General features: G+C 35.3%; 1 protein-coding gene across 7 annotated transcripts in view; it reads left to right on the top strand.

The window, feature by feature from the left end:
* The window catches only part of RICTOR (RPTOR independent companion of MTOR complex 2), a 122,671-nt gene that overhangs the window by 2,167 nt on the left and 92,868 nt on the right, over positions 1–27,636 (top strand). Inside the window, exon 3 of one of the 7 annotated variants that reach the window (XM_045439786.1) lies at positions 5,254–5,295. The exons of 5 other annotated variants lie outside the window; for them this stretch is intronic. The gene's annotated coding sequence lies outside the window, so the exon portion shown is untranslated. Of the gene's footprint in view, positions 1–5,253; positions 5,296–24,242; positions 24,249–27,636 lie in introns of those variants that run through there. One more of the 7 variants, XM_045439791.1, reaches the window with a different exon arrangement.

The following is a 27,636-nucleotide window of genomic DNA, read 5'->3' on the forward strand; positions in this document are numbered from 1 at the left end:
CAATTAGTGAACACCTATGTCAATAGGTATTTTCAAGATAATGCAAAAAGTAGAAAATGCTATTTCTGCTTGCCTTGACAAAATATACTTCAGTTTGAAATATACATAGCCAGTTGAACCTGATTGCAAAAGGCGTATGCAAGTAAGAGAGGTTATATGAGATTTATTCCTAAATCCTAAGGAAGTTTAGAATAAAAAAAGTAATCTCAGATTCATTATATAGGGAAGCTATTGTTCAAGAAACTGCTATTCTGACAGTCATGTCATTGTTAAAAGAAGATTTGTGGATCTAAAGACGTCTCGTGGATCTAATGTGAAGAAAGTTCAGGAGGAATTATACTTTAGTAATAATTTGAGAACTATAGGCAGTCTGAGTTGCAGCTGAAGGGCGGCTGTTTGTGTATTGGATTACTGTATGTTTTAGGTTAAGTTTGGGTAACCAGAACTACTTGTTTTTAATGTGAAGGCAGTGTTTGCTCTCTTTTTAATTGTTTTTATGTAACCTTTGAGAAATTCTTTGTGTAGCTGTCTCACACAGTTCATTGTTATTCCAAAAGGAACCATCAGTATGTAGTGAAAAGAGATGAGACTGTAAAGTCAAATAGTTCTGGATTATAATCTTAGCTGGAATATCTAATAGGTGATTTGAGGCAAGTTATTTGACCTTGCTTGATTCTTGGTTTCTTCATATCCAAGAGAGATAACTTCAAAGGCTTATTAAGAATATGAGAACTAGTGCTTAAAATACTCAGCACAGGAGCTGATACTTTTGTGAGTGATGTTAACTAAATGTTAGTTGTCTTCCTACACTATGGAATCAAAATTATATCGCATTTAAAATATTTCAGAATTGTTTTGAACATCATAAACTTGTTAATAAGGAATTATGGTATTGAGGCTTTCATTTTTTTGAGACTTACTATTAATTGGGTATAGTCTGTCTGAAGGAGAGTTTTTGAATATAGTTACTGTAAAGAAATAATCTGTGAGATTACCAGTAAATTAGGTCTAAGCAAAGAGTAATCTATTATGTGCAGTTAAGGTAAAATGTAATATTTTATTTTATAGAACCTTAGAATTTTTTCTCTGACTTCAGAAAATTTCTTAGTAATAATATTTTAACTAGTCTTGCAAGCTTTTTGAGGCTCAGGAGAGTTATATGGCACTTTGGTTTTGGTATTGGTTATTAGTGCTGTAGTTCCTTCATACATAGTATGTGTCAACTAAAAATTGTTGATGGGTTAATTTTGATCTAGTTTAGGAACTTCATTGCAGTAGATCTCACAGTAAACATATTGGTAATTGTTGCTTTCAGTTTTGTTCAAACAACTACTCTACTTAATTTGTGAAAGTCCCTGATATTTGCTATTGATATCATTTAAATACTCTCTCTGTTTTGCATGCCAATATCTATTTTGAAACCAAAATGCTTCCCTTAGTCACTTCCACTGCAAGGATAGCCTGTTTTTTTTTTGTTTTTTTTTTTTTTTATCAGTCCAGTAGTGTTATCTCTTATGCTACTGAATAACTTGAAAAGACAGAGTATTCTTCCTGCGTACGTCCTTCTTACTATACAGTAATTTAATCATTATGTTCAGAGTGAATTTAAGGACATGGACAAACCTGTATTCTAATGTAACTATTAGAATATAATTTATTTAAAAGTATTGAGTTTTATATTTTTTGATTATCCAATGCTTTTACTTTTCCATTAGTAAGAAGAAAAAAATGGTCTTAGTTGCTGTTTAATACTTAGAAAAGTAGGAAGGTTATCTGAATGATGCAGATTTGAACAGTACTTTTTGTTTCCTGATTTTTTCTAGACAGCAGATTACTTATGTTGTTTAATTGCTGACTTCAGTTAGACAAAACAAACATTGAATGAATGGCCATTATATCCTAAATGCTGAATTAAGTGCTGAAGGAATGAAGATAAGGAAGATGTTATTCTTTTTAGGAGTTTACTGGAATAGACATAATAAAGTGCCTGCAATATGGAACGATGAGTTAAGTAATCAGACTGCACAAGGACTAGAAGTAGCCTTGAGAAGAAAATGATGAACTGTTTGATGGTTAGAGGATTAGAGAAGCTTCACAGAGTGGTTGATTTATAAGAATAGCGAGGAACATAGTGAAAGGAAACGTGGGCTCTCAAGAGAATATACCACACCTTGGGGAGGGTAAAGTCTGCGTGAAGAGGAGCTGCCTAGGAAGCTGCTGATGTAATCTAAGAAATGGTGGGAGACTAGACGAGGGTGTTGGAGACAAATGAAGGTGAATATATTTTGAATGCAGTTACCAACTAGTTTGTTTTCTTCAGAGTTCAGACTGACTTTGGAGTTCTCTTACTTTGTGCAGAGTACTTACATTTCTTTAAGAAGGTAAAAGCTGTCTAATGTTAATTCCGTTTTCTTCTCTCCTTTATTTATTTTTTAAGGTAATCTTTGTGCCTAACCTGGGGCTCAAATTCATGACCCCCAGATCAAGAGTTGCATGCTCTACTTACTGAGCCAACTTTTTATATTTCATACATACTTCAGTTTCCCTGAGTCAGGGAATAAAGCATCTCTGTTCCTTTCTAAGGCTAACCTGGAAAGGCATTTTATGCTCCTGATACTGTTTCTCTAAGATTCTTTGTAGAACTAAGATCCTTTGCTTTTTCATTTCTTCCTTCCTATTGGCTAATTTTTGTCATGTTCAGTAATCATTTCTTGTATCCTTCATATGGGTCAGGTACTAAACCAGGCATGGGATGGTGGTGGGAGGTGTGGAAAGATAAAGACAAAGATTACAAAACAGTTGTTTTTCGATAGGTTCTATAGAAAGAACGGTTTGTCATCACTCTGTAGCTTTCTTCCTTAACACTATAGTCTTCTAAGCACAGCTTTCCCCCTGTACTGAAAATAGGTTTTTGAAGGATGCTGGTAATCTCATGCAAAATTCATTGGCATTTTTAAGTTCCCCATTCTATTTTAGTGCTACTACTGTATTAATAGTTTTGTTCCAGGCACTAAAGTATGTTATCTCACTTAATCCTTAATAACTGTTTGAAGTATTCTTTTTATCCCTATAGTGGAAGATATAGCCTTTAAAATTCTGAAGGTCTGAAATTTAGGTGAGTAACTCAGGATCTTAGGGTTACTGAGTGACTAACTGCAGATCATGCACTTGTAGCCACCACTCTGTTGCTATTCTTGCAACTATTTCTTCACTTGACTTTTGTGAAATATTCTCCTACTTCTTTTCCTACCTCTCATGCTGCTCCTTCTCTGTTCACTGACTGGTTTTGCAGCTCCATAAGCAAGTGAACCCTAAGGTTCTGTCCTTGATCTTCTTGTCTCCTATAGTGCTGAGTCCCTGAACAGTCTTTTCACTGATGGCTTCAAAAATCCATGAGTTGAAAAAAAATCCAAGAGTTGAGATGGTTATGTTAACTATATTTTTATTCAGACCCTTTATCTTAAGCTTGCAAAACATATTAGCATTTTTTGTCTAGTACTCCTCTAAAAGGCCCAATGTGTAAGACTTTGCATATTCCCATTTCCCTTTCTATTTACCACCACCATCCTTCCTAATAACCAAGCTAGAGACCTACTGCTTATTGTTCAGTTGCCATGGTCCTCCAGTTTGCTTCTGAAATATCTAATGAATCTAGTCTCTTCATATTCCATTGTCATTGGTTTAGTTCACATCTTTATTATCTCATTTGGATGATGTAAAATCTTCTCGAACCTTTTTTCACTTTCTCTACTATATGATCGCCAAGATTATTTTTCTGAAATATAGATCTGATCTTATCATCATTCCCTTAAGTAAAAAACAAAAACAAACAAAAAACCACTTACACTTCACTGCCTCATTTTTGCTCACAGAATCAAGTCCAGATTTCTTAGCTTGGCATTGAAGGCCTTTTATGATTTATTTCAGAATTGTTATCTTCTGTACTGTCTTAATCGTATTATTCTGTCAACCTCTGTGCATAGTTTATCTGTTGTAATACACTCTCTTCCTTCTTTACACACAGTGCTTCTCAAAGAGGATGAGAGTTTGCTACTCTAAAGCATCTTCCTCCCCATTGTTGTTCTCTCCCTGTGCAGATAGTGTTATACCCCTGGTTGAGAATCTGCTTTAGTCAAAAATAATTTATTCCTTGTACTTGGCATACAGTTCTATTGACTTGACCTTGGGTAGGTTGTTTCCTCTGCCTAGAATTTCATTTTCAGCACTCTTTATTGAAATCCTAATTTTTTAAGGTCTGGGTCACGTGCTACTGCTAAAAATCATTCCAGTGGGAATTCATTGCTTCCTCCTCTACTTTGCCATATCTGTGTTTATTCCTTTCTAAATATCTCTTCCCATTGCCTTAAGTTCTTTGTCCACTTGTTCCCTCACCAGATCTTAAGCTTTCCCAGCATCTATCGTATAATAATAACTGAAGTATTTATTGAATGGCAGAATGGAGAGAGAGATGGGAAATGGAGTAGTACCGTATTAAGGAGAGTAGAAGTAAAAACATTTTAAGTTTGTAGTCCTGAGGAACAGTGAGATTGAGGGTGCCATGAAATGAAGAAACTCATTTTGGAGGGATGATAATGAGTTCAGCTTTACACTTGAATATCAGGTGATTAAGTCTATGAAAGATGTATAAAAGGTAGCTGTGAGTACCAGAATGGTTCTGAAGTTGTGATCTGATTGTTTCCTGCATAGGTCATTGAGAGAAGAAGAATGTAAATGTAGTTAGAGCTAAAGACTTGAGTATTAGAGGATGAGCTGATGAGAGTGTCTGTCATAGTGTAGGAGTCAATGACAAAAAGGTGGCCAACAGAAGAGAAGAAAACTAGCAAGACTATGATCTCTGAAGCCAAGAGGAGAGTTTTGGTTGAAGAGGCGGTGAAACTGTGGTATTGAAGTTGACTTCTGGAATACTCAGTTTTACTTAATCTGAGGATATTGGCTTGCTATTTAACCTCTCTGGGCTTCAGTTTCCTGAATTTCTAAAACGCGTACTAAGTTACATGTTTAATAGTGTCACTTCCGTCTTTGTGATTCTCAGCTATCACGTTTCTGGGATATTGAAAGGTTAAAAGAAAGCATTACAGCCTTGTTAAATCACTGTGAGAAGTATTCCCATGAACGGCAATGAATACATGTAGGAGTGATGGTATTTCATAGCACTTTAAATGTAAATTATAGTCAACTCTCAATTTCCTTTTAAGTGATCATCTGCAGTGACTTGCCTCCTCCCCCTCCCAGGTCTCAGGCTACTGAAAATAGGGCTGTGAAAAGCACAGTGGGGTGAGTGAATGGTTTGCATGCCTGTGTATCTGTACCTCTGACTATCACCAAGCTAAATACAGTCCACTCTCATTTACCTGCACTTAGTAAGAAGGTGAATAATGATGGAAGAGTGCTAAATTACATAATCTAAATAGCATTATTTATATGTGGTTTGGGAAGATTTTGTATGCTTTCCTCCCCTGCAGTAGATTGATGTGTCTTTTATGTGAATGATTAGCATCAATTTTTATTTCCTGAGCAAATACTATTAGAATAGCAAACATAAATAGGCTAAAATATATATTAGGTAATCCACATATGAATAATTGAGAGTTGACTGTTAATGCTTTTTGGATCATCCATTGTTTTGTATTATCTGTGCTTTTTTGTTAGTGTGGCCAGGTTAAAACTGATGAGCTACTTTTATTTTATCTCTGCAATGAATATACTTTAAATATTATGCAGATGCCAAACTAAGTTGAAAATAATTGTGTAAAACTAGCTAAATATATGTCCAAAGTCATAGGATTGAAAGAGAACCTAAACCTAAGTACATTCTTAAAATTCATTCTTTTATTAAGTCTGGTCCAGACAGATTGCATAAACTGAGCAGAGCACCTGGTAATGATGAAATTTCTATAAAGTACAATGAAATTGAGGATATGCTGAGACTTCAAAATATCTTATTTATGGATTCAGTTGAGTTTATTAAGAAATACAAAAATAGTTTTTTAATTACCTGGATTTTTAAAATTTGGCTCTTTTAATTACTTGGCCATTTTTTACCCCACTATGTTGAAGATTTAGATTTATAGTGGTTTGCTAATGTCAGTCAGCATATTTTTGATCAGTATATTATATAATTGTGTTAGTGTTACCGTGAATCAGGAAGGCCAATTCTTGGCTTCAAGTTTATATTACGGTTGGGATATACCTATATCAGGGCATAATATAAGATAATAATATTTAAAGAGCCTGTCAGTTGTCCTTATAAAGGAATCAGAATCTGGAGGAATTCAGAAAAAAATGGGAGACAGGTAAGGAATAGCTTAGAGGAAAGACCTCACAATAGTCTTGACACCTATAAGACCTTTGCTTAAAAGGGTAGCATTTGAATAGGTAGAAGTTTGGATCAGTGTTTTAAAAATTGTAACTTAATTTTGTGAACTAACACATTCCTGGAATATTATTCAGTATTTGAAGGTAATATTGAGAAAAAGTTGGTGATGAGTTCTGTATGTAAATGTCTTAATTATTCAAGATTGTTTACATTTCAAAGTAGGGCTCTTTTGACTTTGAAGGTAGTTTGGGACTGGACTGAGAGCTTATAGGCATATTGTGAAATAATTGTGTGCTTGTGACTATGAGTATATAAATGCTTGGCTGTTATTCTAAATCCAAATATAAATGATTTTTTTTCTTCCATTGTTTTGTAGTATATGTGTTTCCTTTCCCTATCGTTAATTAATACTGCATGTTCAAAGGGCTCTGTAAATTTGTTACCAAACTTCTAGATGTATGCAATATGGAGATAGAGATTATAAATGAGATGGGTATTATTTTCGTTATTTTCCACACTAAAATGACCATTTTTTTTATCTCAGAATTAAACGTTTGGCCTTACAGTGAGATAGAATATTTGAAATTAAAATCATTCTGAAAAGCGTGGAATGTTTCATTGCTAAATCCAGACACCCTACCCAGGCCTCTAGTTATTTGGGTAAAGGGTGTACTGGGGAAATTATTGCTTTTACTAAAGCAGCAAAATGAGAGTTGAATTGCCACTTGCAGGGATTTTAGTAGTTTTGTTCAGAATCTAGTGTAATTTCATGTGTTTCTTGTAATGAATAAAGAGTGAAGAGACATAGAGCTGTAAACAAAGAAGACTACCAAGTAATTTACTTTCAGTTACTTAGAAGGAACAACTTACCAGATAAAAGTGTATTTAACTGCTTTTAGATGTTTTTATATGTATATATGTATATGTATATATATGTATACATATGTATATATATACACACACACATGTAGTTTCATACTTTGAGAAATCACATCTTAAGATAGTATACTAATTATTTCCATGCTTAATGTTCATCCCTCATATACTAAAACTTTTAATTGCCCTGCTTTTTCTCCACTCATAATTCTGTGTAATACACTCCCTAAACTTCACCACACCACTACCGTCACCACCAGCCCCCTCCCCCAAGGAAAAAAAAAAAAAAGAGAGAGAGAGAGAAAGGAAAAAGAAAAAAAACTGAGGGGAATAGAGTTGCAGAAAGAGAGAAGACTCCAGTGGTTGGAGGTAGGTGAGCTGTGAACTCTTAACATTTAGCTATATGGCAGTTTCTGTGTGTGTGACCAGGTGGCTGGTAGAATATTGTGGAACATTTTATTTACATGTGTTGTGGATAAGTTTTTAATCATATCTGTCACATGATTAGTATAAAATCATGATAATGGACTATTTGAATACAAATAGCTGTTTTCTACTTTGTTTAATTTGAATGATTTGTGGTTTTATTGTATTGCTGTAGCTTGTATTTCCAATGTTATTTTTATTTTTATTTTTTTTTTAATTTTTTTTTTTCAACGTTTATTTATTTTTGGGACAGAGAGAGACAGAGCATGAACGGGGGAGGGGCAGAGAGAGAGGGAGACACAGAATCGGAAACAGGCTCCAGGCTCTGAGCCATCAGCCCAGAGCCTGATGCGGGGCTCGAACTCACGGACCGCAAGATCATGACCTGAGCCGAAGTCGGACGCTTAACCGACTGCGCCACCCAGGCGCCCCTCCAATGTTATTTTTGAATGGCATACATAACTTGGTCCAAACAGGTCAGATTAATTCTTCTGTAAGATTTCGTGAGTCATATGAGGATAATTCTCAACATCAGTTTTTACAGCTTTTTAGTGAGTTAAATTTTAGATTAGCATAGCCTTAAAAATGTTTAAATCACTTTATGTATTTTAATAAGAACCTTAAAATAGCCTTTTTCTCCTTTGTCATGGGAGAATTCAGTGTTCTATGTTCATGTTTCAGCATTGTTTTGAATATAGAAATATATATTATTGTTTTACCTATCGAAATGGAAGAAATCTAAAAGGATGCTGATTATGCTTCAAAAGGAAATAATAAAGGAGAAGAGTAAGGGATTTGGATAAACTGTAGCAGTTGTCTTTTCTTCTTGTTATTATTCTTCTAATAGTTGTTTTATTTTAAAAATTTAGACTTATTTTTGAGTTCTAGGAAAAAAATTTCATTTATATCAGTAATTGTTTCTATATTATAAAGGTACGGTAGAGAAAAAGTGTAATTATTTTTAAAATAAGTAATGAGAGTAAATTTTCACTTGGGGTACTGGAATATGAGTGGATTTGGGGGAGGTGTGTGTATATACACATTATGTTTATTTTAACTATATTGGAAGCTACTTTTATTAGCTCTCTCTCATTCAAAATAGGAATCTTCTCTCTGCTATCTGACAAATGTCATCCATCATTATTCAAACCTTTCACTTATAGGTATCTTATTCAGTGTTGTTTATTTCTTTGCTGAGCAGCCATGTTTGTTAATGAAATTCTTATGAAATTAGCCAAAATTTAATAAAGGAATCGTTTTTCAGTGATCAATCCTAGTTCCTTCATTTTTTATTTTCTAAGTATTTACACATAAAAGTAGTAGGTGTACTCAGGTTGGATGCTGCCATGCGCTACTAGACTCTTAACTCTTTTCTGTGATACAGGCCAATCACCAACTACTAATGAGTACTGCTTGTGTGTCCAGCATTGTGCTGGTTGCTAGATTTTTAAGACATGGTCTTTGATTACAAAAAAAAAATAGCCACCACCATATTTGGAACTTTACTATATGCTAGAAACTGTTAAAAACATTACTTAAATTATCTAATGTAGTCTTCCTACAGTTCTTTTCTTTTTTTTTAAATTTTTTAATGTTTATTTCTTTTTGAGAGAGATAGACAGACAGACAGACAGACTGGAGCGGGGGAGGAGCAGAGAGAGAGGGGGACACAGAATCCGAAGCAGGATCCAGGCTCTGAGCTGTCAGCACGGAGCCCAATGCGGGGCTCGAACACAGGGACTGGGAGATTATGACCTGAGCCAAAGTTGGACGTTCAACCGACTAAGCTACCCAGGCGCCCCTAGTCTTCCTACATTTCTAAAACATATCTCTTAATATCCTTATATCACTGATGAAGAAAGTGGGTCCCAGAGGATGCCTAACTAGCCCCAGGTCATAACTGCCAGTAAAAGAGAGAGGTAGGATTCAGATCCCAGTCACTATTTTTGATTCTAAAACCTATGCATTTAACCCTTTATAATCTTTTTAAAAACAAGGACAATAGAAGATAAATGATATTGCTGGAATAACTAGTGACTAAATAAGTATGCTATATATTGTAGTAATGTCAATTTGGAGCCCTCAAGCAGGCTATTGGCTGAGCTCTAAAATGTACATTTTAACCATTTTGGAAAAAATTATTTCTGTAACTATTATGTACTTCTCCCCTTTCTTAAGAAGGATATATCAACTATATTTTAACTTTTTATGTTTAGCTGGGGTCATCATAATGAATGTTGATTATTGTGTGGGAGGTGGAGGGGGCAATTTATTAATACCTTGTATGACATTGGACTGCTCTTTTTGATCTTATGTGCTGTGTCCTTGTACTCAGCTATCACTTTACATTGCAACTATCATTCTTACATTTAGCAGTCCTTTATTTTTTTACTTTTACAGTGTTGTAAAATAGAAACTAACTGGAGTTATTAATATTATATGGAAAACAAATATAAATATGTTGTGATTATGAAGAATTAAGGAGCCCTACTGACAATAATATATGTTACCTGTAATGACTAAACCTGTTGAAGATACATACTTTGAGTTTTTATTGCCATTTTTCGGAGTGCTTGCTTTTACATCCTGGTTGTTTTCCAGATAGCATTGCCTCATAGCATGGTTTAAAGCAGGTAAGGTATGACTTGATAGAGTTAGAATATATGTATACAATATGGATGGTAGGATTATATAAAGATAGACATTAAGGTACAAAATATGACTAATATGAACAAAATAACATTAAATAATGTGCTAATTGCATAATATAGAGACATTCTAGCTCTGTAGCTAAGAACATGGCTTTTAGAGTCAGACAGAACTGGATTTGAATCTTGATCCTGCCTCTTAGAAGTTTTTTTGAGTTTGGACAAGTTGCCGTCTCTGAGCATGTTTTCTCATCTCTGCTGGAATAACACTTATTTGAGAAATGAATGAAGTGTTTATAAAATATTTACTATAATTTTGGCACAGATATAAATAAATAGATATTGGGTGTTCTTTAGTGGTAATTTAAAGCAGGGGAGATGAGAGAAGGGAGAGAGAGGTATGAGCTGGGAAAAAAATAAAAGAAAGTGGGACACTGTTACAGCTTTGAATGAGCAGGATGTGGTTAAATCAAGAGGAATGGAGTGTGAATAAAGACATTAAAAATTTTACTGAGAGATGAATAAGGATATAGAATTTTAGTATTCATACTGGATTTGTAAAGTAGGGGTAAGTTATTGAGGGCCTTGAAAACTACATGGAGATGTTAGACCCTCTTTTTACATGTTAAAATGCCTAATATATTGAGAGCAGTAAATATTACTAAATTTTTTAGTTTATTTTTTGAAAAATTTTTAGGGTTTTTTTTTTTTTTTTTGAGAGAGAGAGAGAAAGACAAAGTATGAGCAGGGGGAGGGGCAGAAAGAGAGGGAGACAGACCATCAGAAGCAGGCTGCAGGCTCTGAGCTGCCAGCACAGAGCCCAACGCGCAGCTCAAACTCATAAACCATGAGATCATGACTTGGGCTGAAGTCAAGTACTTAACTGACTGAGCCACCCAGGCGCCCCTGTTTTTTATTTAAAGAAAACATGGATCCAAAAAATGTTTGTCATAATTGTGTAGTCCAGTACATTTTGACAAATTGAACATATGGATGATCAGAACCCCAATCAAGAATCAGGATATTGCAATACCTCAGAAGCTCTCATTGTGTCTCTTTCCAGGCACTACTTCCCCCCATGAAGGATACCACTGTTTTGACTTCTAACACCAGAGACTAGTTTTGCCTGTTTCTGAACTTTCTGTAATACATCCATACAGTATGTACTCTTGTATCTGATTTCATATGCCCAGGGATCAATGGGCATATGATGGTGTTACATCACCATGTTGTATATAAAGTGTATATCAGGTATGTCATGATGTGGATGGATTCTTTCCTTTTGAAAGGGAGTGGATTTATGTGAGTGGACAGGGTTTGGAATAATGAGATTAATTCCAACTTTCCTTAAAAAATTAAAATCAGGGGCGCCTGGGTGGCGCAGTCGGTTAAGCGTCCGACTTCAGCCAGGTCACGATCTCGCGGTCGGTGAGTTCGAGCCCCGCGTCGGGCTCTGGGCTGATGGCTCAGAGCCTGGAGCCTGTTTCCGATTCTGTGTCTCCCTCTCTCTCTGCCCCTCCCCCGTTCATGCTCTGTCTCTCTCTGTCCCAAAAATAAATAAACGTTGAAAAAAAAAAATTAAAAAAAAAAAAAATTAAAATCATTTTCTGAATATCTCAGTCTTTTGCCTCTTTAGACTGACTTTTTGCTTCAATAGTTTGTAGCCAGTTAACACATAGGTGAATTTTTTGTGTTTTGTTTTTTTCTTAAGGATTATTCTAAGAAAAAGTATAATCAGATCAAAATAAGCTGCTCAAAGCTACAGGTTAGAAAAAAATTTGGAAAAATTAGAATTTCAACTCAATGAAAATTTTGCATTGACCTAATAAAATTGGTGGGATGATTACTGAAATTGGTTTGGTATTTCTACAGGGAAAAAGGGAGGATAATAAACACTTTTTGGTCCTCACTTCAGTAATATTCTTATATGGAAATATCAGTGTGTTAATGTGTTAGATTTACAACATGCAGTTTCAGGTATTCATCAAAGTTGACAAGTTGTTAGAGTACGCAATAGAGAGATGTTTCTTCAAAGAGCATAATTGTTTAAATGTCTTTTCTGATTCTCTTTCTTATGAGCTCAAAAGAGACCCTTAGAACTCTGTCTGATTCTTCTCCAGGTTTCCCACATGAAGGAGCAATAATGTGATTGAATTTTTTAGTAGATTTATTAGAACTTGATGAGACTAAGTGAGAGTGTCTAGGACCTACCTCACTGACAGTTATAAAGTGTCTTTATGTGATTGTTTTTCTGTCTTTCCCTTAGTATTTTTCAGTTTCTCTCACTGGTTTCTGTTTCTTTTTCTATTTCTAGTCTTTCTTCTGGTGACTCTTTAATGTAATAGGACATGCCATAGTAATGGACTTTTTTTTTTTTTTTTTTTTTTTTTTTGCTGTATCTGATAGTGTTTTATGTTCTTTGCTTTAAAATAAATTTTAATTGTTAAAGAATTTTTTGTTTTTGTTTTTACTTAATCCTTCATTAGATTTTGGGGATTATTTTCCCCTGAGAGTTGGTGATGCTTTGATAGAAAAAAATTTCACTGCTCATCTCTTGATGCTTGTCTCCAAGAAATTAGAACTGAGTATTGCATAGGAAATTGATTAAACACTTGAAAGCAACTTAGCAATATGTGCTAAGCATAGATTAGTAGAATAAAGAACATTTTACTTATTTCAGTATGCAAGAACAAGAGTAAATGTGAAAGTGAAACAAGTATTCACTATACTGGAGGTGGAGAAGTTTCTGATAAAGTGCATTTTCTAAATGTTGATAATTTAAAAAATATTAGTATTCACTTTCTTGTAAATATTCAAAATGTTTTAAATTTTCATGTATCTACTCTGGAAGTATGGAAAACAATGAGTTTGGAATTCCCTGAAGGCAGGAACATTTAATAGCCTTGGAAGATCCTTGCTGATTCTGAATCTAGACTGTTTAGTTCACTGAGTGTGGATTATTTGCTATCAGAAGAATACTTGATTTTAATGGTCAATTGTGAGTGATTGTTTGATTCTATCAGTTAAGAATGACAAAATGCAGTAAATCTATATTTTTAGCCATGTTTTTCAGGATTATGTTACTGCTCTTGTACATGCGGTACATCATTTATTTTCCAACTGTTTTAAATGATTTTTCCTAGAATAGAACTGAAGAAATACAGTAAACTGTTGGCTGTCCAGCACGATCAGAGCTTGGTCTAAAATGATTATTAAAACATTACAAAATGTGAAGTTATCAAATAATGTGTTGGTTTAGCAGATAATCTAAAAATCATATACTTTGAAGTAGATGTTTCCTTTAAGCAGTCCCCTTGGAAGAATATATACTTGTTCTAGTGATGATGTCACTGTTCAAAACATTTTAAGAATTCTGCTTCTGAAGATTGCTAAAACTTATAATATAGTCCTTTAAATTGCTATTTGATTTATCCTTTGGGGATGAATTGGAGGTTGGGAACTGATCAACTATAAATTGGGCTCAAACAAAATGGGGATTCATTAATACATTGATTTTTTTTTTTTTTTTCACTAATTTGGAAAGAAGTCACTGAGCACCTGCTATATTCTCAGCACTGTATAAAATACTGGAATGTGTATGACAAGAAAATTTTTCTAAAAAATATGCTACCACTCTATGTGATGACTCCCATTGTAATCTGGTCTCTGGCTACCTCTGCATACATTCTCATTTCCTAATACTTTTACTCTATTTGGCAAAACAGTCTCCTTGCCATCCACTCCTACTCATACTCTCTTTTTAGAGCCAGAATCTTTGTACCTCTGTTACACTCTGTCTGAATTGTTCTTCCCCCAATATCTGTAGGCTTGCTCCCTTACTTCACCTAATTCTCTGCTCAAGTATCAGTTTATCAGTGAGGCCTGCTCTGATCATTCTATTGCAGGTAGCCCCCATCTCTGCCACTTTCGATTCTTTTATATTGTTTCCTCTTCCATAGCCTTTGTCACTACTGCTATTACAGTATTGTTTGTTTTTCTTTTAGAATATAAGTTTTGTGAGGACACTTTTGTCATTCACCATGGTATCCTCAGTGCCTAGAACAACCCCAGCACATTCTATGTACTTGATTAAATATTTATTAGCTGAATAAATGATGTCAAGTTTATATTTTAGTGTGAAGGCTCCATATTGCTCACTCAGTATCTCGGCCATGTAGTCACTTCTATCACTATGTTTCAAACTTAATAATTATCTTATTACAAAAATCTTTCTATATTTCTCATCTGGGTTAAGAGCAGTACTTTAATGGGGCCAAAGCAGACACCCAGGAGACATCCTAGCCTCATTCCTTGTCCTTATTTTACACATCAAATCTGCGACCAGATGATAATGATTTTGTTTCTGAAATACCTGTCAAATCTGTTATTTTTATTTCTGCTGCCATACGTTTATTCAGGCCCCCATTTACTTTCCTGGAGGAATGCATTGGCTCCATAACTAGTCTCTCTATTCTAGTTCTGTCCTTATCTAACCTACTCTCTTTACTGTAGCTAGCAACAAGTTTTCTACAGAGTTAATTTTAATTTCCAAAGCAGGGTTCAGTATCTTCCTTCTTTGGGCTTTTATAGTATATAGAACTTTCTGTGTTACCTTGTTTATAATATTGTGCCTTCCCCAGTCACAGTTGACAAGTATTTATTGACCTTTACTATGTTCAGGGTACCATTCCTTTCCTGGTGATTCAGTGGTAACAGAGATTGAGTCTCTGCCCTTGAGGAGATTATATTCCAGTGGGGAGAATGCAGACACACACGTGAACATAGAATGTTAATTTCTAATAAATGTTCTGAATAATGTACAGTTGGATATTTGAAAGAGAGTTGAGTGGTGGTTGGGAGGATTGTCAGAAAAAGCTTCTCTGAAGCAATGATACTTAGTTGATTTAGGACTAACAAGGAAGCACCAAGTGAAGATCTATGGGGGAATGTCTGCTTCTTCCAAGTCGAAGAACATACGGTACAAAGGCCCAGAAATAAGGAAAGAACAAATAATGGCTAGTGCTGAATGAATGAGAGGAAGAGTGGGGAGTAGGAGAGTAGAGAGGCAGGCAAGTAATAACTTGGGAGATTGTGGTATGCTTGTAAAGGGAAGCTATTAGAAGGTTTTAAGCAGGGGAGTGACGTTACCTGATTTAGAAGGATCACTCTGGCTGTTTTCTGGATAATGGACTGAGGTCCCTGGAGAAGGCTACGCATGACACATGCCACTAAATCAATGTTAATTGAATGAATAAGTGAGTAAATTAATCCTTTCACTTTATATCCAGTTTGAATCACGTGAAACTTCAGTATTCAAGAGAAAGCCACCAAACCTACATTGCAGAAATGATGATTGCACTAAAATAGGTCACTTTTTTGTGACCTGTTTCAATAGGCTGTTGGACACATGTCCAACCCTAATCACTTTAGTATTTTGAGGTAGCAAATAATACCTGAGTTGTCATTTATAATGACAGTTCTTTGTGACTGAATAGAAATGTATTCATTTTTTCAGGTAATTATTGACTGTATATCATAGGCAGAGTACTTTATTCTGATAAGTTTTCTGAAGTTTCAAGATGGAGATTACAAGATAAATCAGATCTTGCTCTTAAAATTAGTTGCTCGTCATTCAAAAAAATGTAGACTGGTTGGATAGTTAAGCTTGATTGACAAATTAGGAGATTGAGAAGGGAGTTATTAGGCTTGCGTAACCTCTGTAAAATATGATTCCGTTCATTTCACTTTCCTCGTGCTGCTGCTAGATGTTTTCTTTAGGTGTTGAATCTATGATTGGAAGTATAAAAAGTAAGGAAAATAGAGGAATGGGAGAAGTTAATTTTATTTTTGGGAGAAGTTAATTTTACCTTTATTCTCTTTAATGTGTTTTAAATTTTTATTCTGAATATGGGCTCTGATAAATAAGCAGGATAGCAGGTAAATTTTGGGGAGAAATCTTGTCTTACATCATAACTTTTATTTATGTATTTTTAAAATTGTCCTTTTTTTTTTTTTTTTTTAAGTAACTTTGGTCCCTGCAATAAGCTGTCTTTTAGCATCTAGATTTTCAGCTGTTTCAGCTGGTTGTTCAAGCTAAAAATCCTTACTTTTTACCCGATTTTGCTTTTTTTTTTTTTTTTTTTAGTTTATTTATTTTGAGAGAGAACCAGCAGGGGAGGGGGCAGACAGAGAGGGGGGCAGGGATCTGAAGCAGGCTCCATACTGACAGTAGAGGCCAGTGCAGGGCTTGAAGTCATGAACCGTGAGATCAAGACCTAAGCCAAAGTCAGAAGCTTAAGTGACTGAGTCACCCAGGGGACCCTAATTTTGCTTTTTAATTCTGTGCATGAACAGTTATTATTGTTATTTTTTAGTAATCTCTACATGCAACGTGGGGCTCAAACTCATGACGCCAAAGTCAAGAGTCACGAGTCATGTGCTGTTATGAATGAGCCAGCCAGGCGCCCCTGTGCAGGAACATTTATTTATTTAATAAATATTTTTTTTATTTGCCAGGTAGAGTTCTGAGTCCTGATTTTTTTTTTTTTTTTTGAGAGAGAGTGAGAGAAAAGGGAGGGGGGGAGAGAGAGAGAAAGAGAGAGAGAGAATGGGGCAGATCTCACTGAGATCATGATCTGAGCCAAAATCATAAGTTGGATGCTTAGACGACAGAGCCACCCAGGCGCCCCCTGAATATTTTTAAAAGAAATTATGGAATAACTACATTTGTGCCTTTGGCAAAGTAAAACCCTACTTTAAGGTTGGCAAATGAATGTGTGTGCTATGGCAGAAGTTGCTCAGGGATCATGGCATTCTTTCCCGTGAGGACTACTGAGACTGCACAATCCTCAGTGTAGTATTCCTGGCAACCCTAGGGTTGACACTAGACTTGAAACGTGTTTTGCCATAACAAATATGATTATATAATGTCTGGGTTTTGGTTTGTTGATTGAGGGACGTTTTTCATTTTTAGCAAATAGAGAAGGAGGACTTAACTGTTATTAAGTTGTATTATTGTTTTTTACTGTTAGCATTTCCCAGAGAAAGTATTGGAGCAAGCCATGGTAATAGCCTAAAATAAATTAAGAGAAATATTATGAAAAATTTTGATGAGTGATCTGCCTTTAAAAAATAATTGAGTGTTTATTTGAGTATTTGAGTGTAATCCTAATTAACACTCAGTTGAACACTTTTACATGCTATGTCAGTTTAATCGCTAGAAGTACCATGCATGTGATTCTTAACTGATACTGTGATTTCTTCATTTGTTATTTATCCCTTGATCCTGAACTGAGCATTTTTAGTAAGCCAAACTTTACACTAAAGAAAGACTTCATGGGTTAGGAACTAGTGTAGTTGAAGTTTAATGGTGTGGAAGCTTAAAACTGAAGCTGAATAAGCTGAACTCTAAACCTAGAGTTTAAAGTTGGTGGAAACTTTAGAGATGACTTAATGTAGTGAGACTTTTTAAAAAAGAAGAGGGCTTTCTCTATATAAAGGTAGATCAGCTGTTACTGTACTTTGAGGAGACTTATGCTAGTATTAAGTTGTTTGAGATAAGCTGGTCAGAAACACCCCCCACAATTGTTTTTATTGTATGCTTACACACATGCACACACATAAAATAAGAATTGTAAATTATGTGAAATAATATTATTCCCAACCTTATTGGTAATTTGTACAGATCTGAACTAACTACTGTTTACTTTTGTGTAACTGTATTTTTTTCTAATATCAGTTTAAGCTGTTTTGCTTAGAAGATTAACATTGTTTCTTTTTTTGAAAATATACATTCCTAATTATTACTGTGAAATGAAAATTGCGTTTGTAGTAGGGAAGACCTGGATTCAAATTCTTGCTCCATAATACGCAGGGAAATCTTTGACATGCTATTTAATTTTCTGAGCCTAAATTTTCTCATACATGGGAAGGGATATGATATTGTGCATCTTGCAAGATTATTGTAAGTATTAAATGAGAAAATTTGTTCAAAGTCTTTAGCTTCGTGTCTATCAAGTGCTTAGATAAAAATCCAGAGGGTGTTATTAAATTAATAATAGTTATTTATCCATTCTTTTGATCATGGACATTTGGGATGTTTGTAGTTCCTTGCTATTATGAACAATTATAGACAATGATTTTACACATAGCCTTTAAAAAAAATTTTTTTTAATGTTTATTTTTGAGAGAGAGACAGAGTGTGAGTGGGGGAGGAGCAGAGAGAGGGAGGGAGACACAGAATCCAAAGCAGGCTCCAGGCTCTGAGCTGTCAGCACAGAGCCTGACACGAGGCTCGAACTCACAAACCATGAGACCATGACCTGAGCTGAAGTCAGACGCTTACCGGCTGAGCCACCTAGGTGCCCCTGATTTTATTTTAAAAATTTTTTTTTCAATGTTTATTTATTTTTGGGACAGAGAGAGACAGAGCATGAACGGGGGAGGGGCAGAGAGAGAGGGAGACACAGAATCGGAAACAGGCTCCAGGCTCCGAGCCATCAGCCCAGAGCCCGATGCGGGGCTCGAACTCCCGGACCGCGAGATCGTGACCTGGCTGAAGTCGGACGCTTAACCGACTGCGCCACCCAGGCGCCCCATGTGCCCCTGATTTTATACATAGTCTTATACATGAATTGTAGTACTCAATACTTAAATTTCTCTGAGTTAATAGAACTTGATGTAGTAGAATCACTGCTTATATATCTCTGTATATCTCTATTATCTCCTGTATCTATATCCTCAGAGTAGCAATATGTAAGAATTGCTCCTGAGTCTACTTTTGTCAACACTTGGGATTATTAGATTTTTATTAAAAATACGATGTTATGAAAATTATTAAACATAGACATAAGTCGAGACAAAAGTATAGGAACCCTCATGAATTGCTCACTCCATTTCAACCATTGTAAACCAATCTTATTTTAGCTGTATATCCTCCGCCTTCCCTAGTGGATAATTTTAAAGGTTTTTTTTTTTTTTTTTTTAATGTTTATTTATTTTTGAGACAGGGAGAGACAGAGCATGAATGGGGGAGGGTCAGAGAGAGAGGGAGACACAGAATCTGAAGCAGGCTCCAGGCTCTGAGCTGTCATCACAGAGCCCAACGTGGGGCTTGAACTGATGGACCGTGAGATCATGACCTGAGCCGAAGTCAGTCGCTTAACCAACTGAGCCACCCAGGCGCCCTGCTAGTGGATAATTTTAAAACAAATCCCAGGCATATAATATTTAATTTGTAAATATGTCAGTATGTATCTCTAAGGAATAGGGACTTTAAAATCTGTAACTATAGTACCATTAATACAACTAAGTAAATTAACAGTAATTTCTGTATCTCATCTAATATTCAGTTAATGTTCAAATTTCCTGATTATTGTACAGGTAAATTATTGTACAGGTAACATTTTAAGTTAGGTTTCATACAAGGTTCATACACTTTTGATTAGTTTTTTAAATATGTAAAAAAAAAGTACACTGTTCATCAAGTTGCTTTTATTTCTTGATAATTTGTCTTTTTTCAGTATTAGCAGTTTTTTGCTTTGACTTGAAATACTTTTTTTTTTTTTTTTAATTTTTTTTTTCAACGTTCATTCATTTTTGGGACAGAGAGAGACAGAGCAGGAACGGGGGAGGGGCAGAGAGAGAGGGAGACACAGAATCGGAAACAGGCTCCAGGCTCTGAGCCATCAGCCCAGAGCCCGACGCGGGGCTCGAACTCCCGGACCGCGAGATCGTGACCTGGCTGAAGTCGGACGCTTAACCGACTGCGCCACCCAGGCGCCCCTGACTTGAAATACTTTTAATGAAATACGTTTACATGGCTATTTGCATCCTACTTTAAGATTTATTGAGCAGCCTGATTCTAAGAATTTCATGTCTTTGAACAATTCTGAAAAATTCACAATATTTGACTTTTTGCATCTCCTGCATTTTTCTCTTATTTCCTTTAGGAACTCTTATTAAATGCATGTTAGGCATTCTCATTATCTTGTTTTTTAAAGCTTTTTCATGTATTTCCTCTCCTTTTCTCTTAGGGGCCACATTCGGTATCATGTCTTAAGATGTGTCTTTCAGTTAATTAATTCTCCCCTCAGTTGTGTTTATTGTTTATTCTCCCCATTGAATTTTTATTTTAATCATGATAATTATGTCAAGAAATTCTGCTTGGATGTTTGTAATTATTTTTAATAAGTGCTCTCTTGAATCTTGTATTTTCAATCCTTTTTTTTAAATTTGAGGTTTGTAAGTTATGGCTTGCAAATCTTGCAAATATGGTTTGCAAATGCTGCATGATATAGTCATGCTCTATGGCTGCTTTGATACTACAACTGCTGAATTAAGTAGTTGTGACAGAGATCGAGTGGCCTTCAAAACTTAAAATATTTGCAGTTGACCCTTTATGGAACAAGTTTGCCAGTACCCCCTGCCCCGTGCTTTAGATATATAAAACATTATTATTTCATTGTTAGTATGTATATGATAATTCTAACATTTTAAGTCTTTTTATATTGTTTTGCTGTTTGTTTCTGTTTATAATAGCTTATTTTCAGGTTTCCTTCTGTGTTTGTGATTTTTGCTTGTGCACTTAAATTTGTTAGGTTACCCAGGCAGATGGTGATTACCTGGTTGGGTGGTTGGGTTATGGGGCTGGTTGATGGTTGGGTTTGCTTTGGCTGTTGCCTGGGAATACAGGAGACCAAGGACTAGTTTATTTCATTCAAATTTTTAAAAATTTTATTTTTTTCATGATGTTACGTAAGTGTACTCTGTGACCCTCCTCCTCTCTGGTAACTATCAGTTTGTTTTCCATAGGTAAGAGTCTGTTCCTTGGTTTCTCTCTCTCTCTCTCTCTCTCTCTCTCTCTCTATTTTCCTTTGCTCCTTTGTTTTGTTTCCTTTTTTATGTTTATTTATGGGGGGATGGGTAGAAAGAGGGAGACAGAATCCCAAGCAGACTCTACACAGCTCAAACTCAGCAACTGTGAGCTCATGACTTGAACCAAAATCAAGAATTGGATTCTTAACTGATGAAGCTGCCCAGGCGCCCCTCATTTGTTTTGTTTCTTAAATTCCACATGAGTGAGAACATATGGTAATTTTCTCTGACTGACTTATTTTACTTTAGCATTATATTCTCTAGCTCTAGCCATGTTGTTGCAAATGACAAGATTTCATTTTTAATGGCTGAATAATATTCTATTATATATACACACATATGTATTCCATTATATCAATACACATACATATATATATCTTCTGTCTTCTTTATCCATTTACCTATCAGTGGACTCTTGGGCTGTTTCCATAATATGGCTATTATAAATAATTCTGCAATAAGCATAAGGGTGTATATTTTCCTTTGAATTAGTGTTTTTGCATTTTCTGAGTAAATACCCAGTAGTATGATTACTAAATCATAGGGTGGTTCTATTTTTAATTTTTTGAGGAACCTCCCTGCTGTTTTCCACAGTGGATGTACCAGTTTGCCTTCCTACCAATAGTGCAAGAGGGTTTCTTTTTCTCCACATCCTTGCCAACACTTTTTTTCCTGTGTTTTTTATTTTAGCCATTCTGACAAGTGTGAGGTGATCTCATTGTAGTTTTGATTTGCATTTCCCTGGTAATGAATGATTTTGAGCATCTTTTCATGTGTCTGTTGGCCGTCTGTGTGTCTTCTTTGGAGAAATGTCTGTTCATGTCTTCTGTCCATTTTTTAATTGGAATTATTTGGTTTTTTGGTGTTAAGTTGTATCAGTTCTTTATATATTTTGGATACTAACCCTTTATTGGATATGCCCTTTGCAAATATCTTCTCCCATCCAGTAGGTTGTCTTTTAGTTTTGTTGATTGTTTCCTTTGCTGTGCAGAAACATTTTATTTTGATGTAGTCCCAATAGTCTCTTTTGCTTTTATTTTCCTTGCCTCAGGAGACATATCTAGAAAAATATTGCTATGGCCATTGTCAGAGATGTTATTGCATGTGTTCTTTTCAAGGATTTTTATGGTTTCAGGCCTCACATTTAGGTCTTTAATCCATTTTGAGTTTATTTTTGTGTACGGTGAAATAAAGTGGTTCAGTTTCATTCTTTCATAGGTAGCTGTCCAGTTTTCCTAACACCATTTGTTGAAGAGACAAATTAAATTAATTAGTTTAATTAATTTAATTTAATTTAATTTAATTTAAATTAAAATTCTCATGTTGGGATTTTTTTGGACAATGCAGAAGTACATATATCTAAGTTCCAGAGCTTTGTACAGCGGCTTCAAAATCTCAAGAGAAATCTTTGTTTTCAAAACATACGCTATGTTTACCCAGAGGTGGGTTTTTTTTTTGCTATTTATCTCTGTTGGTTGCGTGTTCTTCCAATTCACACTTTTTCCTAGGGAAGTAGTCTTTTTTTTTTTTTGTTTTTAATGTTTATTTATTTTGAGAGACAGAGAGAGGGAGGGGCAGGGAGAGAGAATCCCAAGCAGGCTCTGTGCTGTCAGCACGGAGCCTGATGTGGGGCTTGAACTCACGAACTGTGAGATCATGACCTGAGCCAAAATCAAGAGTTAGATGATTAACTGACTGAGCCATCCAGGCACCCCCATAGGAGAGTAGTCTTTTCTAAGATCTGATTTTGTACAAGATGGATTTCTTATCTTTCACTGGCCCAAGGGTAAGCCATCGTCCTCAAGTCCTGCACTTAAGCTCTAGAGCAGTGTTTCTCAAACTTTAATGTTGTATTGGAGGTCCTCAAGATCACTCACAGGTTTCATAATTTGCTAGAGCTCATTATGGCAAAAGGATCCAAAGCAAAATCAGCAAATGGAAAAACTACATTGGGTAAAGTTAGGAGAAACCAGGTACAAGCTTCTAGTATCTTCTGGTGAAGTCGTTCTCCCCAGCAGCAAATTATGAGAGCAAGTGAATTATTGTCCACCAGGGAATTTGTTAGATACCCAGGGTTTTTTGAGGACTTGTCAAGTAGTCACCTTCTGCCTGGCAGGCAGCAACATTGCAGACCCACAGAAGGAAAGCAGGTATTCAGCATAAACCATATTGCTTGTGTAAACAGTTTAGGCCCAGTGAGCCACTCTTATCAGGTAGGGTGGTGGGAACCTTCCCCACATTTGTTTCCAGATGCCAGCCAAGGGCCAACTTTGGAAGGTTAGCAACCCTTTTAAAGGAAAAGCAGTCAGGCCTGCTAGGTTCACTTTTTTCTGTGTAAATGTACAAATAAAGCACCTAAGGATTTTGTTTCAATGAAGAGTCAGATTCAGTAGGTATAGGAGGGCCCAACATTCTGCATTTCTAACAGCATTCAGGTAGTACACGTGTTGGTAGTTCACAGATACACTTCAATAGCCAGGTAGTTGCTCTGAAGGCTAGAAGTCCTTCTTTTCATTTGTATTTTTATCCTAAACAACAAGTTTTTGTTTTGAATAGTAGGATTTTTCTTTTTTTTCTGGGGTTAAAGTCCCTGTGCTGACCAAAAGTAGTTATTTCTGGAGTAATATGGTTTATTTCTCGTTCAACTTTATCAAACTTGAGTAAAGAGAAAATTTATACATCAGTATTACCACAAATTTGTGTCGTTGGGAAGATGGAAAAAGTGATAGTGGCAGTAACTTGTAGAAAAGAGTGCAGGGTCTGGAATGTTGGTAGTATTAATTGTACAGTACTACAGTCTCTTAGCCACAACTTTGAAAAGCCAAAAATTCTCAAAGTGAAAACTATTTTCATTTTCATGAATAACTTGACCTGAGGAAACCTAACCTGACCTAAACTCATTTGACAACAAAACCTGACCAGAATTTGTATTATCTCAGCGTGTCTGCTCACATCTTTCACCTAAAAAATCCTACCGTGGGGGAGTAGGCAATGTTGCCTCTGACCTTTCGGGGGATTGTGCATCTCTGGTAAATATTACATTTTAAAATAAAAATATTTGAATTCCTAACTTTATCTGACCCCAGGTTTTCAAGTGAAACATTGTGGTCCTTTAGTGGAAATATGGAAAACAGATGTCTCAAAAGCATTATCAGAATGCATAAATAAATATAAAAAGAATTAGCAGTTAGTAGATCATATTCAAACCTCCTGTTCATGCAAGATGTAACCAAAGAGATACAGTATACTGGTTTCATTTATAGTAGGTCAAAGCTTTGAAAGGTTAATTAAAAGAGACTTTGTAAATTTGCTTTTAGATTTTGATTATTGGTATTATGTAATTTTTTATGAATGTTCAAGTGCGATGTAGGGAAGAATAACAAGTAGAAAACTTGTAATTAGAGGACTTGTTTACACTTATACCCATTAATTATGTATTTTATTTTTGCCTGATTAAAATGATCAGTTTTTAAACTTTTTTTAAGTTTACATATTTATTTTGAGAGAGAGAGAGTGTATGTGGGCAGAGAGAGAATCCAAAGCAGGCTCCTCACGGTCACCGCAGAACCTGATGTGGGACTTGAACTCATGAACCGTGAGATCATGACCTGAGCTGAAATCAGGAGTCTGACACTTTTTTTTTTTTTTAATGTTTTTATTAATTTATTTTTGAGACAGAGACAAAGCATGAGTAGGGGAGGGACAGAGAGAGAGGGAGACACAGAATCCGAAGCAGGCTCTAGGCTCTGAGCTAACAGCACAGAGCTCGACGCGGGGCTCAAACCCACAAGTGGAGATCATGACCTGAGCTGAAGTCAGACGCTCAACCGACTGAGCCACCCAGGCACCCCAGGAGTCTGACACTTAACCAACTGAGCCACCAAGGCCCCCTAAAATTATCATTCATCAATGTTGATGAAAAGGTTAATTTTTCATGTGTTTCTTTTCATGCTTGAGACTCCAGATTAGCCAGTATGTTTTTGTTTTCATAATTTTAGGTGAGTTGTGTCTTGTTTGGTGTATAGAAATGATTTTACTTAACCATAAAAACATACTGCTAAATATGGCAATATCTGCAAATCACTGATTCAGAACTTAGTAGTATATGAAAACAGGAGTCTGTTGGGAGATAGTCTATATAAGAGATGCTTAAGATACATACACTTAAGATATTTGGTAACTACCTGGGTATAACTTCCTAGTTAAGACTATTACTGTTTCCTGAAAAAGGAAATTTGGGGAAGTTTTTTGTTTTTTCTTTTTTGATGTTTAAATTAATTTGATTATTGGACATAATGAATTTGAGGTAGACAGACCACCAGAGACTGAGCTATGGTGCTCTATTTGAAGATGAAATCTAGAATTGAAAATTTGGGGCATTGTTTACTTAAAAAATGAAAACTGAGCACTGGGTGTTGTATGAAACCAATTTGACAATAAATTTCATATTAAGTAAAAAAAAAAAAAAAATGAAAACTGAGTTTGTTATAGTTAGGGAGACGATGAAAAGAGAAACCAGAGGGCAAAGGATACAACTTTAGGTCATGTTAAAGGATATGAAGCAGGAGGAAGAATACAGACAAAGGGACACACAAGGAACAGTGAGAAATAGTTATGAAGGAGGGCCAAGACAGTATAATTATAGAAACCAAGGGACAGAAGGTAGATTTGGCTATCGTATTGGCCAGTACTGTAATGGAAAAGTCAAGGAGTTTGAAGAGCTGAGAAAAAACCCTTGCATTAGGGCAAGTAGTAAACTTGAGAACAACTTTTAGTGGAACACTGACCTAGATTGATGATGTTTAGGAGATGATGAGGTAAGAATAAATTAACTTGAAGTTCAGACATATGTTAAAAGAAGTTATGTTACTTCAAAAATGGAAGAGTGGCAGAAGCATGTTTTGTTTTGTTTTGTTTGAAGATAGGTTAAAAGAGTTAGTGAAAGAGATGAATGAGAAATAGTAACTAATGGTAGAAATACTAGAATGAGATAAAATGGAGAATCAGGAATACAAATGGAAATGTTAGGTAATAACACTGCAATAGATTTCTAACCCACACTAAAATGTCCTGCAGCCAAAGTGAATTTTTACCCTTTTGCTCCTTTATCAGTTTCTGAGAGTGAAGAAGCCCTTCATTACATTCATAGAAGCCACCTGTCAGACAATTGCTCTGAACTATAAATAGTCATGTTTTGTAGAGAAAAATAGAAACATGAAAGTAGCCGTACAAGCAAAATGTACAACTAACTTCTAAATAATTCTAACAGGCTGGGTGTATGTCACAATTAATTGTCTACGCCTTAGGCCCAGCTGTTCTATTCTTTTACAGGCTTATTTACGTAGTGAATTGTTTCAAAGACAAACAGGATCTTTCTCATATAATAAAAGATTTCCTCATTAGGGTACTGTGGAAATCTAATAATTTTACAAATATCTTTGTAAATATAGTAAATGAAGACATAAAAATTACAGTACAACATCCAGTGATTGTATTTTTAATATAGTTATTGCTTTTAGTTTTACTATCTTAGAAAATGCTCTATTGCAGACAGTATTTTTCATATTTTTCTGACAAAAAAATGACATTAAAGTAAATGTCACGACAGAAATCTTTGAATGACAGCCACTTCTGTAGACTGGTGAATGTCTTCTGTGCATGGTATATACTTGTGTATACTTTGTACTTGTGCACAAAGTAAAGTGCTTTGGGAATATGGTTACAGTTCTCTTCCACACGTACCTCATTACTGTCTTATAAACCCAAGTATTCCACTGATGTGGAATTTTATTGTGAGGAAGGGAAAGAGATGAACTCTTAAGAAAGCACATCATACTTTTTTTTTTTTTTTTTTCCTTTTCCTTGTCAAGCAGCCTTTCTCCTTTTTTTTTTTTTTTTTTTTTTTTTTTACCTCAAACACCTGAATCGTCTTTACGGGAAAATCTTTATAAATTCACAAATCATTTACCATGTAAAAATAGATAATGATGGAATGATTAGAGGACTATTATGGAAGGTCAGTAGTTAGGCTTTAGATGTTTATCCAACTATTGCATCCCAGAGCGTGATTTCTAACACTGCCATGCATATAAATACAGTGTTTGGAAGTGTGGGGAGAAGAGCAGAGGAGAACCAGGAAGGTGATTTTTCTGAAGGGAGAGAACAGGCTTGAATATCTACCTTTTTCTTTGTTTTTGTATTCCTAGGCACTGTCATTTAAAACATTTGTATTTGACAAATTTGAATGGGCAAAAAAGATAGTTACCCTGTCAATTGTATTAAATAGATTCTTACAGATTCCTCTTCAGAGCAGTAGCAAGATACTTTGGTTAGGTTAAAGGGAATAACTTCCTTTTTTTTTTTTTTTTGTCCTCAGAGTTGTAAAATAGCTATGTTTTAAAGCAACATGATCTTCTTTATTTGTTCCTCTTTTACAAACATCTGTACTATAGCTGTTGCTACAGTTAATCATAA

The sequence above is a fragment of the Leopardus geoffroyi genome, chromosome A1, assembly GCF_018350155.1.
Source record: "Leopardus geoffroyi isolate Oge1 chromosome A1, O.geoffroyi_Oge1_pat1.0, whole genome shotgun sequence".
Lineage (NCBI taxonomy): Eukaryota > Metazoa > Chordata > Mammalia > Carnivora > Felidae > Leopardus > Leopardus geoffroyi.